Genomic DNA, 16,876 nt, shown 5'->3' on the forward strand with positions numbered 1-16,876 from the left:
AATAGGTCACCTGTTCAATTCCCGATAAGAGCACGTGACTGGGTCGCCGGGGTTGGGGGGGCAAACGAGCGGCAACGGATAGAAGTTTTTTCTCCCTCCCTTCCCTCTCTGTGAAAATATATTAAAATCTTATAAAAAACCCCAAAACCTCAACATCCCCTGGAACTAGCCAAAAATGGATTCCTACTTTACAGACTGAACAACTGAGGCCCGGGTGGACCAGCGTATAAATGGAACAAATAGGAATATACATTCTGATTTGATTCCACAACCCAAATCCCTTTAGTCCATTGCCTCAGACAAATAACATGACCCAACAAATAACAGACTTTTATAATATTTAGGGCCCCTCACCTAACTTAGCAACTAAGCCTTGTGAAGCTAAAAGGCCTCTGAATTCCAATTAGTCCTCCTAGCAACTCTGCTTGGGTAGGTGCGTCCTTGTACCCATTTCACAGAAAGAACAAAAATCAAAAAAGGGGTGAGGGTTCTGTCTATGGCTGTAAGGAACAGGATACGGCAACCCTATACACAGGCCTCCTCTGCCATTCATCAGGCTACTTCCTCCAGCCATGGCCAGACACATCTGAACCCAGGCACTGGGCTTTCTCCCAGCTGGAGTGACTGGAGTGACGAACTCTGTCCTGAGATAGTGGCAGATGTGATGTAAGCGTGTTCTGAAAAGAACCAACCACTAAGGTGTGGAAGCGACTGGATATTCCAGAACCTCAGTTCCATCAGCTGCAAAAGGGGCCCAGTGAGAACGGCAACCCCCAAGACAGACAAGTCCATCCATCACTTTACAAAGAGGGTGAACTGCAAGGAAAATGAGGTATTCTGTACTCCTCAGCCCTAGTCCACCAAGGAAATGAAAAATCGCCGCACTCTGAATTCATGATTCTTAACGACTTGCTCAACACAAGGGCATGCCTGAGCTGAGGTCCAGTACCTATCAAGGGCTGGTGGAGGGGACACTTGCCAAAGGGTAGGACCCAAGGATCCTCTCAGATGAAATTGGAAAAGGTGCCTGAGCCTAGAGGCCAGACAGCTGGCATGAGAGCTGGTCTGAGACAAAGGATTCAATCTAAAGGTAAGTGTTCCCAGAAGAACTTACCCAACCCCCCCCCCCCATAGGAAGCAGGTCCCTACGACTGCAGTAATGAGGGGCTACAGGCACTTCTGGGTCATAGGCCCCACGTGGCAGGAGGAAGGGAAGAAAGGAAAGCACCCTCCCCCAACCTCACCTCCTTAGTCCCTCCCCTTAGCCCCCTGCAGCTCCCAGATGCTCCCCCACCTTCCAACATTTGCAAGGGGTGGGAGGTTATGCCTATGGATTTAAGGAGCAGGATGCAGCCAGCCCCAGACCTGGCCCCTTTGTCTCAGCCCTCTCCACCCCAAAGTGGAAAGGTAAAGTATCTTGCTTAGCTCTGAAATTAAGGATTCAAGGTAGGCCCCAAGCTTGGGTAGGGTTGGTGGGGGGGTGGTAAAAATGGCCTCAACCCATAAGAGAAAACTACAGCTCCTCTCAAAAAGGAACAAAGTGCCTTTTTCTCTGCCAACTCTCAAATCAAGGACAATTATTTGGAAAAGTTTTCGTAACAAGAACAGTACCTTGGTGCAGGAAGGCAGGAAAGGAGAAGCAAGCAGGGGTGTACCTCCCTTCATACCCAAGCCTTATTAATGGCTACCCTAAACAGAGGGGCTATTGGTGAATTAACACAGATGTCAACATTCACCACCTGCTATGTCAAACACTATCCCATCGAGTCCCCACCCAAGCCTAATGTGGTATGTATTAGGGGCCATCACACCCATTTGATATCTGAAGAACATCGAAGGTCAGAGGTCAAATCGCATAAACTGGTTTCATTCTTACACAACCTGGGGTTGTTAGGCATATTCCCATTTCACAGATGTAATAATAAGTAAGACATAGAAAGCAATGGACTTACTGGGACAGATTTAAACACCATCCAAAGATTCGTGCATCCTCCTAAAGAGGGCAACCTGCTTAGCCCAGGTCCTATGTAATGCCAACAGTGACAAACACTTACTGAGGGATTACTGTATGCCGTTCCTATAGGCATCATCATCTCGACTCTGGAAAAAATCAAGCCTGCACCTGGGGAGTTCAATGGCCTCCTGGAGGGCAGAGGCAGGTAAAACCTCCTGGCCTCTTTAAGTAAGAGCCCCAGAAGGATTTGTCTCCCCTAAACAATTGCCACCAGTTGGCCAAAACCCACATCGAAAAATCTGGAGGTGGTTCAAAGTTTACACTGTCTTTACTTCTTTTTAATTCATGCAGTTCTTGGCTTGGGGTCGGGGAGTGGAGATGGGGAAGCAGGTGGGGGAGGGGGAAGCACAAAGGCCCAGCCTGCCTCTCGGCCCAGGGGGTGAGGGAAGGAGGCAGGCTGGAAGCACAAGGCCTTGGGCTGGGCCCAGCACTTCTGCAGACTTTCCCTGCCACAGGTGAGTGACCCCAAGAGGAAAAGCCGGGCGCAAGAGCAGGTCCTTGTTGCTAACTTGCTATGTCCGCCCTCTGTGTTCCACTTTCTCGCCTGCGAAGTGGGACTCCACATCCACCCTTCCTCGCTAAACACGGGCAAGGAAGCCTATCTTCTAAGAGGTGGTGCTAACTCTCAGTTTTGAGGCCTCAACTTGCAAGTTTGCGAAGTGGGACCAGCCTCACCCCGGAAGAGGGTAAAAAATGGAAAGTGAGCCCCGGGGCAGGTAGAGTGGCAGAGCAAGGAGGCGCCGCCCTCGGGCCGACTCCTCCCGGCCAGGTGTGCACTGGGAGACCGCAGCTCCTCCCGAGGGCATCGCGGCAGCCCCGCTGCGCCTCGCCCTTCGTGGCTCATCTAGGGAGGACCCCGGGAGTCCGCCCCTCTGGCGTACGCCCCCGACACGCGCACACCCCTCGACCCACCTGCTCGCCCGCACTCACACCCTTGGTTCTTTTCTATTCCTGGCAGTAGTAAATAAAATTAAGTTCTCTCAGCTGAACCCTCAGGTCCAAGTCAGAAGGAACGGATGCCGGATGCCCACCTTCTTGGCAGAACTCCCTCTTCTATTCCGCCCCCCGCCCCAAGGAGGCTCCCTCTCAAGCCGAGGCCAGGTAAGTATGCCCCCTCCCACTGTGGTCCCCTTCTCTCCAGAGGGGCACCTCCTCCCCTTGACTCTAGACCCAGGAAGGACGCCCGGTCCCCCTTCCTTGGGGTGAGCGTCTCTCCTCATCGGGTTCTTGCAATACAAGGGTAGGCTTTCCACTCGAATCCCTGGAAGACACAGTCCCTCGCCCCCCTCCAACTGTATCCTTCTTGTCCACTCTCCCCAGTTAGGGTCAGGGGACAGACCTCACCTCCCCTAATATTACTGGGCTCCAGCCAGATGGGAGCCGCCTCCCCAGGAGGTAGCCGGGACAGGGTCCCTCCGCGCAGTCCCGGCCCCATTCTGCTGTCCCCTCCCCCACCAGCCCCCGGAGTCCCGGGACGCGCGAGCCTCCCCCGGACCACCGGGCGCTCACCTGCCGAGAGCCTGACTCCGCCGCGGCTCCGCGGTTGAGCCGCGGGTCCGGACAGGCTGGCGTGAGGCCGGCGGGCGGCCGTGCAGAGCGCTCGGCTCGCGAATCTCCGGCGCCGATCGCCGAGCTGCGTTTACTTGGGCCACTTAACCCCCGCGCTGCCGGCCGGGCGCGGCCGCTCCCTCGTCGGCCTGCCAGTGGGCCGGTGGCGTAGGTCGGGGACGCTCGGGGCGTCCACGCGGGCTGCGGCCGGGGGGCAGCTGCTGCGAGGAAGCAGCGCGGGCCGGACACGGCAGAGGTAGAGGGTGGGCAGGGGGCGGTGCTGAGTCCCCTTGTAGCCCCGGCCCGGCCTTCGCCCCGCCCCTCCCCCCGAGGGCGCCCCCGCCGCAGCCACTCAGAGCCCGGCCTCTGGCGCGGGGGGGGAGCGCGGGGAGGGGATGAGGGAAATTTGAAATCACTCCCGAGCTTCCCCTCCGCCCCTCCTCCAGAGGCACCGCCTCTCGTCCCAGGGCCTGTTAAATCACCCACCGGGATTCCAAGACCTAGTGGGCAGAGCTCGCAGATGTCTCCTACTAGTGGAGACCCACTCTGGGTCCCCTCTTCTCTGCCCCCCACCCCCGATCCCAGACACATGCGCACCGCTCTGGAGGTGGCCGAGAGAGGGAAGCGTTCCCACTGGAGTCGCGCAGGAGCCAAGCCTCCCCTTTACCCCCACCTCCAGCTGCAATAACACCTGGGCTCTACGGTGTTCCTGTGGGTCAGCTACCCGGCTCTGGACCCTCAAACTAGTCCTTCCTTCCACCGCGGTCAGACTTTGTCAGTCATTTTGAGGGAAGGGGTGGGAGAGCAGAGGAGCAAAAGGCAGTCAGGTCCCTGGCTGCCCTGGGTTCTTGGGTACTGCTTGCATCCGGGGCAGAAGCAGAAGCCCCATTCTGTTAGCAGGCCTCAACTTCCTCTACCCTTAAAGGGGCACTGAACTATTGGAAAACCGCACTTCCTAGTATTTGTGATACCTGGTATTTGTACTTATATATTCGTTTGTTTACCTGCTTCTGTGTATCCACGTATTAGACTGTGAAGGCCGGGTCTCAAGTGTGTCTTAGCACACAGATGCTCAACAAATATGTGTTGAATGAATGAAAGAACAAATGAGTGATGACACGATGGCCTTCAAGCCCCTGTAGCTGGCTCCTGCCTGCCTTTCCCTGCATCTCCCTACCCTTTCCCCTCCTCCCTCACACCGCTCTAACCTTCTCACCTCTTTGCTGTTCCTCAGACACATTCAGCATGTTCCTGGACCTTCTTTGCCCAGCTCTTTTCATGGCCAGCTTCTCACCATTCGGTTCTCTCCCCAAAGGTCACCTTCTGGAGAGACTTTTCCTGACCACCCCTCCTCAACAGCCTACCCTTTCTATCACTCCTATTTCACTGTCTTTGTAGCACGTATAGCTCTTCAAATCATTTTGCATTATTCTTTATTTATATCTTTGTTTTCTTGGGGGGTTTTTTCTTGTTAGGTACACACACAATCAACTCTATTTCACAAGGGCAGAAAACACGTGTCTAGCTTGTTCAAGCTGTATTTCCAATGCCTACAGGAGGAGTTCCATACAAGTTTGATGAGTGAATGAGTGATCACAGGCTTCCTGCCTCCTGGGCTCCCGCTCTCTCTGAGTAAAACCACAGCTTTCTCCTCCCTTCATCTCTTACCAGGTATTTGCAAATGAGTAAATGGCAAATTCTCTGGAACCTGCAAACATTTCTAAATTTACTTGCTTTTGTTCAACCTAGGAACCTGGAGAAAGGCTAAGGCGATATGGAAGTGAAATGCGCTCAGCAACCAGTGGAGACTCATGTGAATGAGCAGGAACTCCTTGTCCTTTGGCATAAACACCCAAAATTGTGTTCCAGTCAGTTTGGTACAGAAAGAAGAGGTATGTCTTTAGAGGGGAAAAAAAAAAAACCTATATGAGCTGGTGGGCCTGTGGGAGGGCTGCTGGGCCTCTTTTTTCTTATCATAAGCCAAGACCTGTTATATGGCAAAGAATGTCTCTGCACCACCAAGAAATGCCTGGAAGGCCTCAGTAAGATACCAAAAGATTGGGTTTACTGGGACGTGGAAGACTTTTCTGGGGACAGTAGACCACCTAACTCCAAGAAGGAAAAAAGAGAGGGTCTAAATATGTAAGTTGTCTCAGTCCTGTTATGGGGAAGGGGCAGTGAACGCCAGGGAAGCCAGGAAAGAAGAAATGGCATGTTGTCCCCGCGGGGCACAGAATTTTATAATTGGCAAAATAAAAAAAATTTAGTCATATTCACCCCTCATTTGAGCTTCACAGCCACTCCAGGAGGAGTCAGGGCAAGGAGAATTGGGGTCCCATTTCACGTGAGGGGACTGAGGTCCCTGGAAGAAAGGGACTTGTGCAAAGTAAGTCAGCCATGCAGCCTGATCTTGACTGAGTGCCTGCTATGTGGCACGTACCCGACTATAAATTCAGACGGGGAGGTCCAGGGCTTGCATGCTGGTTGGGAAGTGTCAGGCAATAATCATAAACAAATAAGACAATGTCAGATATGGATAAATCTGGGAAGAAGGTAAAATGGAGACTGGAGTGATTCAGCCTGCCCCAGGTCAGGATCCAGCTTGGCACGTGGGAAGGAAAGCCTGGAGGCCAGTGTGGCCAGAGCAGAGGGAGTGAGGAGGGGAGAAATAACTACAGGGGTGGGGGCGCAGATCAAGCAGGGTCTAGTAAGCTTTGGTGACTTCGGACTTTCGATGTCACCATTTGAACCATGATCTGACTCAGATATTTAAAACTGACCCAAGTAGGGAGGTGGATGGGGAGGAGGCTGGTACCTGATCTGGAAGACTGAGGATGGTGCAGGGGAGATGGGAAAGAATGCCTGGATTTGGGGTAGATAGTGGAGATTCTATCAAGTTGTGCTGATGGCCCCAGGGGGTGAAGGGAGGAGTGGCCTTAAGGATGTCTCCTGCTATCAAAGGTGATTTAGCTTGAGCACCTAGGAGTAGGAAGGGGGATTCATTGACTAAGTGAGGAAGGCTCCTACAATGTGGATTTGGAGGAGAGTTCAGTAGGTCTGATTTGGCCGTATAAATGTGAATGTGGATTCACTCACAGTGTGCTGGGCTTTCCCCCAGGGCCCCTGCCTCTTTTCTAGTGTTCCTCACTGTGTGGGTGGAAGGACACGCCACAGATACCTCTCACACCGCACTCTCTCCCCCAGCATGCATTCTTACAGGGGCCAACCCCATGTCCTCAAGGGGACTTTTTATCAGACACTGTGGTTTGAATCCAACCTCTGAGGTCACATGAATCTGATAAGTCACCCAGTCTCTCTGAGCCTCAGTTTCCTCAGCCGTAGAAAGAGAATCATTCACAGAATTGCTGCTGGGACAACTGAGTGAATTTAAATGAAAACATGATGGTGGATTATCCAGCCAGCCGGGCAGATCAGGCTCTGGCCCCCAAGGAAATATTTTTATGAAAGATTTTGTTTTTCTGTCATTGAAAAAAATTTTAAAGGAAAAATTTTTGCTTTTATTTCTACACCCCCTAAGATGTTGCTTCTTGATGTTTAAGAGGACACATAGGTGTTACTACACAGACATAAAAGCAGCAGAGAACGTGGAAAGTCAGAAAGAACTTCTGTTTCTAGATCGATTTCAGATCTTCCTCTGGTTGCATACAAGTGCAACAGGGTTTTCTTAAAATTTTATTGTAACATCACAATCAGGGTAATCGTGATGGAAACCAACATTTATAAAGGAAAGAGCAAAAATGCTGCCATTCAAGGTCATTTATTTCATCATCCAAAAAATTTTTTAAACTATATAAGAGAATGTCCTTGCTCTTTGGAAATGAACACGGAAGTATTCAGGGATAAAGGGACACAATAGCACCAATTTGCCCTCAAATGGCTCAGAAACAATAAGATGCATATGTATGGGCGAGGGAGCATATAAAGTAAATGGGGAAAAAGTATACAGATGGAGAATCTGACTAAAAAGACATTCACGAGTTCCTTGTCCTAATCTTAACAACTCTTCCCAAAATTAGAGATCCTGTTGAGTGAAAAGGTGCCCCTCCCTAAAAAAATTACTGTTGAAACGTTTTTGTTTTTCTTGTTTTGTTTTTTAAGGCTCACTAGCATCACTTTATTCAGGAGATAATTAAATACAATGCAAGGCCAACAGTGAAAAAGAGCTGCACATAAAATTATATACATTGGCTACATTTTCCAGAAGAGATTCAGTCATGGTAGAAGGAAGAGCGGACAAGGAGGGTGTCTAAATGACCACAGTGTTTCAAGCAAATGTCCCCACATTCCAGGGAAGATGGCCCCAGGGGGAGGGGGTCCGTTTAGCAGGAATAGGAGGAGGCAGCGCCAGTGCACAAGCCATGCCTGGCCTTATTGAGCTCCTGGCGTGCCCAGCACCTGTTCTCAGGCGCCTGATTGAACTGGGTGTACTCTTTTACCAGCCCTCTTGATAACCAATCAATACATGGATGGACTTACCTCTATGTTGTAATTAAATATTATATTTGTGTTGGAATATACCATCATATTTGCATCTCTTAGAGCAGCTGTAGATATTTTTTAAGATTTCTTTTATTTATTTATTTATTTTTAGAGAGAGGGGAAGGGAGGAGAAAGAAAGGGAGAGAAACACCAATGTGCGGTTGCCTTTCATGCACCCCCTACTAGGGACCTGGCCTGCAACCAAGGCATGTGCCCTGACTGGGAATCGAACCGGTGACCTTTCAGCTTACTGGACGATGCCTAACCAACTGAACCACAGTGGCCAGGGCTTGACTTATTGATGAGAGAGAGAGGTGGGGGCGGGGGTCATTGATTTGCTGTTCCATTTATTTATACATTCATTGGTTGATTCCTGTATGTGTCCTGATCTGGGATGGAACCCACAACTTTGGGGTATTGAGACCATGCTCTAAAAAACTGAGCTACTCCACCAGGGCTCTTTCCTGCTTTTTTTAAATTCAAAAGTGGGCCATTAAAATATTTGCTTTAACTACATCTGCTTCAACAAGTACACAGAGGCTAGCCAGGTATTATTCATTAGTTATTAAAATACGTGTGTTAGTAGTAGCTATCGAAAGGATACCATGTGCCAGGTACCAAGGCTCAGTGTTTTACAGATATTATACATTGATTCTTAAGGCAGCCTAATGAAGTAGGAAAGAGTGTTGTTTTCATTTTACACACGGGGAAACTTAGGCCCACAAGGGTAGAGTAATTGTCCAAAGTCATACTGCTAGTAAGTGTGCCCATTGCTGGGATTAAACACCAAGCTGTGGTCTTAACCACTTTGCTATCTCATAAAATGCTCAGCACTTTGCCTGGTAAGTGCTCATTAAATAGTAGCTGTTAGGATTATTAGCACTGAATAGGAGGAGGTCCCTATGTCAGAAACTGAGGTCCAGAAAGGAGCAGTAGTTTGCCCAAGGTCACACAACAAGTCACCGGAGGGCAGGATTTTGGACCACAAGTCTCCCTAAATCCTAGAGCCCTTTGCTAACTGCACAGCCCATGCATTTTCCATTGCTTGGGCCCTGGAAATCTGCCTCATCTTCTGAACTGGGAAAACTATCCTGAGGCTTTGCTCCTGGCATCTCCCATCTCTTCCTCCTTGCCCTCTTCCAAAAAAGAGAAGTCCCTGAGGTGCGGGTGGGGATTGGGGTAGGAAGTGGGACACCCTTCCTCCTCGTGCTGGCACCCCACTCTCTCCATCACCTGCAAAACCAGTATGGAAGTTCTTTCCTTATTGCCCTCACTGAAGGGGATGCCTTGGTGGAGGAGAGTTGTAGATTTTTTATGTTGTTTTAATTGATTGATTTGAGAGAGAGAGAGTTATTGATTGGTTGTTCCACATATTCATGCACTCACTGGTTGATTCTTGTATGCGTGTTGACAGGAAATCAAACCCACAACCTTGGCGTATCGGGACGATGCTCTTAACCAACTGAGCTACTGGCCAGGCATATGGAGTGTATTAAACCACATGCCAGGCATTGTGGTAAAGACTAGGGAGGAAGCAGAGAACAAAAACAGACTCCGTCCTGGTTCTTCCTTCCGGGAGCCTACAAATGAGTAAAAGAAATAGATAATAATTTTTTAAAAAGATTTTATTTATTTATTTTTAGACAGAGGAGAAGGAAGGGAGAAAGAGAGGGTAGGACACATCAATGTGTGGTTGCCTCTAGCACACCACAACTGGGAACCTGGCCCGCAACCCAGGCGTGTGCCCTGACTGGGAATCAAACTAGTGACCCTTTGGTTTGCAGGCTGGCACTCAATCCACTGAGCCACACCAGCCATGGCAGAAATAGATGTTAATTCAATTTACCTCATGAAGAATTGTGTTAAATGCTAAGAAGAGAAGGACACGGTATCATAAGGAGAGAGATTAATCAAGTCACAGGGCCTGAGAAAACATTCCTGAGAAAGTGGGGGTCAAGGAGAGGTCTGAGGGAAGGCAGCAGTTAAGCAGGCTGAGGGGTGAGGGGAAATGTGTTCTGGGCAGTGGGAACAGCACTTGCTAAAGACCTGTGAGACCACTAGCATTGCCCACACAAGGCCTGAGAGGAGGCCCATGTGACTGGGCCGCACAGCTGGAAAGCACCCTGGAATCTGGGAGGACTAAGGAAAGAACTTCCTGGAAAGAGGCAGGAGCCATGTCGTTCAGACCTTAAGAAATGGAGTCATTGGAGGGTTTCTAGCAGGCGGGTTGGTAGGTGGTCAGATAGGAGGAGTAAGGCATTTAGCCCAGGGTCTGGCGCAGCAGCGGTGGCTAGTAGAAGGCAGGAAAGCCCTCCCTTCGTTCTGCAGCAGTCTCTCTATCTATAGATAACATTTCATCCCCTTTTCTCCAGATATCCAATGAATGAATGCTCAAGCTATTTAGTATTGTTATTAGTAAGAGTAATAGTAATATTACTCCTAATTTGCCTCTCCTGAATTGCCCAAGAAAATCATTTAAAAATGTGTAAGTTATGATTAAGGAAACACAGCCTTCCTGTCCATCACCCTTATGAGAAGAGCCCCCCCCCCCACGCACACAGAATAGAATGTGTGGTGTCTCTGTGGCTTGGGGCTCAGCCTGACCCGCTGATTGTTTTCTCCATCCCGAGCCTTCAGACAGATAGCATGCCTTACTCTTTAGAGAAATGTCCTATGGCCCCTCCAAACTTGGTGATTATAAAATGAGGTATCACTTTAATTCATCCACACCTGTTAAGTTTCTACTTTTAGGAAGCTATTTGAAAAAATCTTGCTTTCACCACCTGTCGCCTGGACTGGCAGCCTCACTTGTCTTAGCTTCACTTTCTCCATCCGTAAAACAAGGTCTGGGGAGGGTTGAAAGGGATCGTGCATGTCTTCATGCACATTGGCAAGGCCTCAGCCCAGAGTTCTCCCTGAGGTACCATTAACTGGGGCGGCGGTGGTGATGGTGAATGGGAAATACAGGTGTCCAGTAACCTGCTTCCTCCACTGTCAAATGAGGCACATGATATAGTGTGGAATGGGGCTCAAAATCTTAGTTTTATTCTTGACTCCTTTCTCCCATGCTTCTACATCAGATCATCAGCAAATCTGACAATTCTTCCTTCAAATTAGATCCAAAATCTAATCCCCAACACCCTTCCGTTTCCGCCACCCTGGTGCCAGCTATCACCTTCCGCACTCTACTGGAGTACCGCACCAGCCTTCTTACTGGGCTCCTGACTCCTGTCCTTCCTCCCCGGGGTCTCCTCTTCCATTGCAGCTAGAAGAGTCTTCGCTGCAACTGTGCCCCATCTCTATTGAAAGCCTTCCCGTCACTCCCCATCTCACTCAGAGCACAAGCCAAAGTCCTTCCAATGGCCCCCAATAGTCCCCATGATCTTGACTCAATCCACCCCTGCCCTCTTCAGCTCTCACCACACCAGCCCCTTTGCTTTTACACTAAGCACAGTCCAATCTTAGGGGCTTTGCAATTACTGTCCCCTCTGCCTGGAATTCTTCCTGAAGAATGCATGTCTTATTGCTTCACTTGCTTCATGTCTATGCTCAAATGTCATTTTATTAAGGATGTCTTCTCGCCTCCCTATTAAAATAGCAAGCCTTGTCCCGGCCAGGTAGCTCAGTTGGTTAGAGCATCATGCAGGTTCAATCCCCGGTCATGGCACATATAAGAATCAACCAACGGCCCTAGTCAAGCAGTTCAGTTGGTTAGAGTGTCCTCTGGCTATGCCGAGGTTGCAGGTTCGACTCCCAGTTATGGCACGTACAAGCATCAACCAATGAGTGCTTAAATAAGTGGAGCAGCAAATCAATGTTTCCTTTTCTCTCTCCCTCGCTCCCCTTCCTCTCGCTAAAATCAATAATAATAATGATACATAAATAAAATAGCAAACTTTTACCTTCATCTTCTAGCACTCCCCATCCTCCCCTCATTTATCCTCATCCAGTATGTGTTTCCTTACTTATTATTGTCTACCTGACTAGAACATGCTCTATGAGGGGCGGCTGATTGATCTGTTTGACCACTGCTATGTGTTGATCATTGGGCACCTAGAATAAGGCCTAGCTCATAGTAGGTGCTCAATAAATATTTATCGATGAGTCAAGAAACATACCTAACACACTTATCTTCTCCAAGGCTTGGATTCCTTCCTTAAAGGGCGGCTTCCAATGTTTTTTCATTGTGGTGTTATGAAAAGTTACATGGTACATGGGAACGCATGGTTTAGAATGCTGCCCAGATGTTGAAGGTGAAGAGGTCCGGTGGCTTAGAGCACTGGCTTCTGACATCTGTGTGACCCTAGGAAGGTCACTCAAATCCCCTGGCCATACTGGTATCTGCTTCAGAAGTTTACTGCAAGTTTTAAATAAGAAGCCACGTGGGAAGTGCTTAACACAAAGTTTGACATGTAGTAATAAGTACTGCCATTTTTGTTGAGGGACTGGAAAGGAAGGATGCTACTTCCCAGATTGGCTGTGGATCCAGACTCTGCATCCTCTTTCATTTTGGATAAAACAGAGGGGATAGACCCCCCTCATCCAGACCTGTCCTTATCTCCTCTGGGCAGGCCGTCTCCCTCAAAGCTTCAGGAAGTCCATATACACAGTATGCTGATAGCCCTGCCTACAGACTGGGCTTTGGAAAGTGATTATTATAGTAGTTCTCCACCCCGTGCCTTTACTCCTCGGGGATACATCCCAATACCCCCAGGAGACGCCAGAAGTCTCCAATAGTACTGAATTCCACTACATTATATATTTTTCCTATACATACACACCCATGGTAAAGTTTAATTTATAAGTACGAGATTAACCACACTAGCAATAAAATAGAACAATTGTAATAATATACTATAATAAAATGTATGTGAATGTAGTCTCCCTCTCTCAAAATATCATGTTCCGTACGCACACTTCTTCTTGTGCTGATGTGAGATGATAAAATGCCAAAACTATTCCTAATAATCTTGCAGTGAACAGCCTGGTGTCACTCATTTCAGGGTATCTCTTGCTAAAGTCTGCACACAGGCTCAAATGCTTTCTGGCACAATACCTTCCCATCAATAGAAACACGGTTTCTTTTTTTTTTTTTTCTCATTATTTTACTGTAGTTCAATTACAGTTGTCTGAGTTTAATCCCCACCACTCCCCTCCCCAAATCCCAGCCCCCACCTTACTTCCGTGCCCACCCCCCACCCCCCGCCCTGGTTTTGTCCATGTGTCCTTTGTAGTTGCTCCTGAAACACGTTTTCTGTTCATGTCCTCCACCCACAACTGTAATGTCTTTTCCATCTTAATTAAGCATTTACTATGCAGTGTGGCTATAACTTTTGAAGTTTGAGATGCAATAGCAAAACTAGCCTAGCGCACATTGTTTTCCTTATTCACAGTTTCACAGACAGAAGATTTACTCTTACCATAGATCTTAGCAACCTCAGCATGTAAGACTTTTTCGCTCCTTATTAAGTCAAGAACTTTCGCCTTTTCAAAAAAAATCAAGTTCTTTATGGCTACTCTTTGGCATACCCGAGTGACCCGCGTCACTATTCTTGTGCTTTGGGGCCATTCCTGAGTAAAATAAGTGTTCCTGGAACAGGAGCAGGGCAGGGATGGCTACTAAGTGACTAAGGGGTGGGGAGCACGCACAACCTGGAGACTCTGGAGAAAGGGATGATTCGCGCCCTGTGTGGGAGGGCGCAAGATTTCATCAGGCTACTCAGAATGGTGCACAATCTAAAACTGATGAATTGTTTACTTCTGGAGCTTTCCCTTTAATATTTTCAGGCCGTGGTTGACTGTGGGTAACTGAAACTTCAGAGAGCAAAGCCACGGATAAGTGGGAACTACTGCGCTGACCTGGGGAGTAACAGGAGAAAACAGGGTGACATGCCCAAGATCCCAGGCCTTCCCTCTTGATTGTTGTATCCTTTTGTCCAGGATGTGATAATTCTGCTTAACTTTCATTCATCTTTCAGGTCTACTTACACCTGGCTTCCTCTCCTGCCCCACCCCCCCAGTAGGTTTGAACCTACTCACAACCCCCCACTCTCCTTCCTAGCGTTTATCCCTCTGTGATATCTTTGAGGGACTTCAAATATAGTCTGCCCCCCCCGCCTTTAGATTGTGAGCTGCATGGGGGAGGTGAAGGAGTCTGAGTTGTCCACTGTCCCCAGCACCTAGCAAGGGGCCCGGCACGTAGGAGGTGCTCTGTAAATATCTGCTGCTTGAGTGAATGAGTGGACTCCTTAATCTTTAAGATGATAAAAAGGGCCTACGAGAAAAAGTTCTGCAGGTAACTCCTCCGAGGTTACACTCCCAGGTTGGGTTCACAGCACCCAGTAGCGATTTGCATTGCAGTCTTAATCAGGGCCAGGCAGGCATTCCTGAGGAGGAAAACAAAGCAGACAATAGAGATCTGAGCCCGTATTTTCTTAGGCAAAGGAGTCCTACCTTGAATTTGAAATAAGGGGTGAGATTCCCAAAAGTTTGGAGACATTATCACCTTCACCCTCAAAACTAGGAACTACCAAAAGGCTCTTTAAAGAGCAAACTTCTAGAGAGGAGCGTTTAAATGTCCACTGGAGTCTAGGCCAAAGATCTTTAAAAGGCTTAAACTTTTCTCCAGGAATTACATATCTCAAATTTGTCTCAGGGAAAAATCTTGAGATTGAGAAAAATATTTTTAAGCAGGAAAGTAAGTTCATCACCATATCCTATGTAAAAATCAGAATTGGAACTCTCCTAGAAATTCAACAATAGAAGTGTGTTTATATCCATTCACCTGTATAAAGATAAAAAACTGAAAATGGAATTGCCTCCTCTCCCTCGGCTTCCAGCGAGCTCAGAGTCGATTTGACAACTCATCAGTCATCTCGCCACAGGCCCGTGTGTTGTTGAGTTTGCATCCAACCTGGTCCCGATTTACTATTTTTATTTTTTTAACTCCTTTTTTTAAAGTGTCTCATTTCCTCTGCCTTAACAGGCTCCCAGCAGGGGAGTTTTTATCTGGTCTCAGCACCCAGCACGATGTGGTGGTGCATAGTAGGTGTTCAATAAAGACATGTTACCTGAGCCCTGGCTTGGGTGGCTCTTGGGTTAGAGCATCATGCAGATACTCCAAAGTCGCAGGTTCAACCCATGACTGCACAAATACGTGGAACAACAAAGCAATGTTTCTCTCTCTCCCTTCCTCTCTCAAATCAATTTAAAATAATTTTTTAAATGACAAAAAAACAAAACAGACATGTGACACAAGGCTGACTTCAAATCTTCTTGGGCAATTTGGCAACTCCCACCCAAATGGAAGGTACTGACCCAGCAGTAACATTCTGAGACCTAGTAACTTCATTCATGAGATATCTGTATATGGAGGAATGTTCTCTCTAGCATTGTTTGTAATAGTGAAAACGTGGGCACACCTTAAGTGGGTAAATCAGATAGGACTTATCCATACAATGAAACACTACTCAGCTGTGAAAAGAACTCCCAAGTCCGTAAGTGCTGATAGGGAGAGAGCCCCAAGGTGGACTGAGTGAAAAGGCAAGATGCTATAAACCGTGTAAACAGTGCGTGGATGAGTCCTTGGTTCACATAATAATAATAATAATATGGAGAAAGAAGTTTGACAGGTCATTGCAGAGTGATTCTGAGAGCATATTTGGAGGTACTCTCAGTCCTGCTCCCAGCTGGCAAATGACTGGGTAGCACCTCCCTAACACCCATCTCCCCTCCTACAAAAAAACAAGGATAAGAGTTAGGACCTCCTGGTGGGCTTACTGAGAGGATTAAGGGAGAAAAAAAATGCATGTAAATGGCCCGCACTTCTCCCAAGAGTGCATACACAAAGATACATTTGTTAAAATAAAAAATGATTTCCCGTATGAGAGGATGGGAACAAAGATCATTTAACTTTTCTTAACCCCATCTTAAAATGTATTTTGTAAATAAATTCAAGTTTACGAAAGAGTGACAGGGAAAATACAAAAAATAACTGTATACTCTTTACCCAGAGTCACCAATTGTTAACATGCGCCATATCGGCACTATCCCCTCAACTTCTTCTTAAAACATTTTGTCGCCCTTGACCTTAAATACTTCCAGCATGTATTTCTTGAGAGCAAAGACATTCCCTTACATAACCAAGTATGATTATCAAATTCAGGAATTAAACACTGATACAACATTCTTGTCGAATTTATCATTGTGTTCAAATTTCATCAATTGTCCCAATAATGTCCTTTTTAAAAATTATGGTTTAGCAAAACACACAAAATTTACCATCTTAACAATTTCTAAGTATACAGTTTAGTAAAGTATATTCACATTGTTGTGTTAATATTAGCTTTTTATAGCAATTGTGTATCTCCATCCAAGGTCACACATTGCACTTAGTTAACTTGTCTTTTTAAGTTTCTTTTAACCTGGAAAATTTCCCCAGACTTTCTTTGTTGATAACTTTCATGTCGTAGGTGTTTTGAAAAGTCTAGGCTTACTGTAATTTTGTATTTTTGTTATGTGCCATTATAATACAGGAGCTAATATGGAAAGTATGATCGGGATAATAACTGAAAACATGAAAATGTCCACAGTAATTTTTTTTTCCAGTTTTTGGTAGAAGAGGACCTGGACTTTGCCCCTTCTGTGAAAATGCCCCCGGACAACACGCAGGATCCCTCTGTCGCTCTGCTGCTCCGATGCCCTGGCGTGAGACTGTACTGTACCCGTTTGCCACATGAAATCTGTGCATTGAGAGAGACTGAGTAAAGGGTGCGGAGACCTCACTGTGTGATTTCTTACAACCGTCTGCGAATC

The 16,876-nt window shown here is 47.4% G+C and overlaps 1 protein-coding gene and 1 long non-coding RNA gene across 7 annotated transcripts in view; one reads left to right on the forward strand and one right to left on the reverse strand.

Moving 5' to 3' along the window:
- The window catches only part of DNMT3B (DNA methyltransferase 3 beta), a 39,191-nt gene extending 35,539 nt beyond the window's left edge, over positions 1-3,652 (reverse strand). For all 4 annotated transcript variants that reach the window (XM_024559733.3, XM_045194863.2, XM_045194864.2 and 1 more), the window contains exon 1: positions 3,524-3,652. The gene's annotated coding sequence lies outside the window, so the exon portion shown is untranslated. The remainder of the gene's footprint in view (positions 1-3,523) is intronic.
- LOC123479662 (uncharacterized) lies at positions 2,800-16,835 on the forward strand. Of its 3 annotated transcripts, XR_011651362.1 has the most exons (4): positions 3,688-3,818; positions 5,119-5,233; positions 5,312-5,454; positions 16,670-16,835. It is a non-coding gene; the product is annotated as an uncharacterized lncRNA (long non-coding RNA). The 3 variants fall into 3 exon arrangements; XR_006655344.2 differs by lacking the exons at positions 3,688-3,818; positions 5,119-5,233 and adding an exon at positions 2,800-3,115; XR_008427147.1 differs by lacking the exon at positions 5,119-5,233 and having other exon boundaries at positions 3,685-3,818.
- The last annotated feature ends 41 nt before the right edge of the window (positions 16,836-16,876 follow it).

Source organism: Desmodus rotundus, chromosome 6, assembly GCF_022682495.2.
Source record: "Desmodus rotundus isolate HL8 chromosome 6, HLdesRot8A.1, whole genome shotgun sequence".
In the NCBI taxonomy this organism is placed as follows: Eukaryota; Metazoa; Chordata; class Mammalia; order Chiroptera; family Phyllostomidae; genus Desmodus; species Desmodus rotundus.